The sequence below is a fragment of the Sinocyclocheilus rhinocerous genome, unplaced genomic scaffold (genome assembly GCF_001515625.1).
Source record: "Sinocyclocheilus rhinocerous isolate Xijiao unplaced genomic scaffold, SAMN03320098_v1.1 scaffold1246, whole genome shotgun sequence".
NCBI classification, from domain to species: domain Eukaryota; kingdom Metazoa; phylum Chordata; class Actinopteri; order Cypriniformes; family Cyprinidae; genus Sinocyclocheilus; species Sinocyclocheilus rhinocerous.
The window spans coordinates 903,023-905,362 of NW_015630543.1; positions in this window are offsets into that span (position 1 = coordinate 903,023).

Sequence of the window (2,340 nt, forward strand, 5' to 3'; positions counted from 1 at the left end):
TGTTGGAGAGTGTGTCTCAAAGGGTTTGAGCCCTGATTGGTTTGCATTAGGGATTTTTAATGGGTCTACCAGTCACACCCATCTGACAGATTGACCAATGTAGAGGTTAGGCATGGGCCGGTATGAGATTTTGACGGTATGATAACCTTAAGCAAAAATATCATTATTAGGGTAATCTGCAGGAAGTGCAAATAGACATTCCTTTAAGTCTGAGTTTATCAGTGTGTCTTCAGTCATGTATTGAGTCAGATAAAGACTGAAATTTTTTTTCTTACGAAAAATCTCAAATGTTCTTAAGAATACATTTGAGAATTTTTCAAGAACTGCACTTAAGAACATTCTTACGAACCCTGAGTCTGATGGTCAGCTTCTTAGGAAAAAGCGCTCATGAACTGAACTGAGTGAGTCAGATAAGAGAGACCTAGGAAACGTGCAGTGCTGTGGGACCCCAGGGTCAGCACTGAAAAACCCCTCTCCACAGGATGAGATGTAGCAGCTTGCTTTGTCCTCGTTGAGTAAACAGGTACTGCATCGGACAAATACACTGTTGGCCCATTCCGCAGTTGTGGGCCAGTGGTGTGCCATGATCGTATAGTGGTTAGTACTCTGCGGTATGGCAGCAGCAACCCCGGTTCGAATCTGGGTCACGGCGGTTTGAACCCTGCCGACTACGTTATTCACCTGCACGTCCCTAGCATGCTTTTGCGCTCCGCCTCTGCAACGGAGAAACACGCCGCTGGACCTTTTTGCAGCCGTGGGCCAGTGGCACGCCGTGATCGTATAGTGCAGGGGTGGCGAACTCCGGTCCTGGAGAGTCGCAGCCCTGGAGAGTTCAGTTCCAACCCTTATTAAAACTCACCTGCCTGTAGCTTTCTAGTAACCCTTCAGACCTTGATTAGCTTGTTCATGTGGGTTTGATTAGGCTTGAAGCAAAACTCTGCAGGGCTGCGGCTCTCTGGGTTCAACGTTCGCCACCCCTGGTATAGTGGTTAGTACTCTGTGTTGTGGCTGCAGCAACCCCGGTTAGAATCCGGGTCATGGCAGCCTTTTGCGTCGAGCAACGGGGAACAAAGTTTGCCCTAGCTGCTTTCTAAGCCTTTTAAGTACGGCTGAGTGTGGGGTTGAAATCGGGCCTGTGTCTGAGTCTCTCCCATTGACTTGAATGGCAGGGAGAGAGATGGATCAAAATGAATAAATCCCTTCTAGATAAATCCCACTTGCAACCTATTTGAATGGGTTTACCATAGTAACATCGTGGACACGGCTCAAAAGGGTCCGATCGAGCCGAATTCAAAATCTTTGTCTCAAGGAGACCCCCTCGAGCGGGCGGAAAAGTTTGGTGGCCCAACGACCTCGTTTAGGGGTCAAAAAGGTCAGAAAAGTGGCGAGCACATTATTTTTCCCTGAATATTTTTGATGATTTTTTTTAAAGCCCTTCCCAAAAGCTGAGTCTTTCGGCCCTGTGATATGTTGTACGTGAGGGCCCCACGATCAAGCATTCGACACCCCCAGGCTCTAGTCCCCATATTAATGGTATTAATAATCAAACTGTAAATAAAGTCCCATTAGCAACCTATTTAATGGGGACTGGATAGGAGCTTTATGGACATTCATTTTGTATACATAATAAACATTATTATGATATGCAAATCAGGTAAATGGGTCCAACAGACTCTGTTGAGTACAGGAGAGGTGGTTTATTCAAGAAAAAAACATCATACACATGAATAATACAATACACAGAAAGTGTCCATAAAGCTCTTATCCAGTCACCATATAATAGGTTGCAAGTGGGACATACTGCATTACTCCTACCAGAAGGTCCCACTTGCAACCTATTTAATGGGGACTGGATAGGAGCTCTGTGGACATTCATTTTTTATGCATAATAAAAAATTGTATCATATGCAAATCAATTAAATGAGTCCAAATTTATATACAAGTACTTTGTACTTAGTACTTTGGTGGACAATCATCCCACTTACCTACTATAGTGATCCCATTCAATAGGTTGCAAATGGACACATATCCCACTTGCAATCTATTGAATGGGATCGGTTTAGTACTTTGGTGGACAATCATCCCACTTACCTGCTATAGCGATCCCATTCAATAGGTTGCACATGGAAACATATCCCACTTGCAATCTAGTAGTAGGTAAGTGGACAAATGGTAGGTTCGTGGGACGGGGGCTGGGTCCTGAGGGCAAGGAAGTGGTCAGCAGTGGTCAAGGGGTCATTCTGTCACTTTAGTAGGTAAGTGGACAAATAGTAGGTTTCATGGGAAGGGGGGCGGAGCAGTGGTCAAGGGGTCATTCTGTCACTTTAGTAGGTAAGTGGA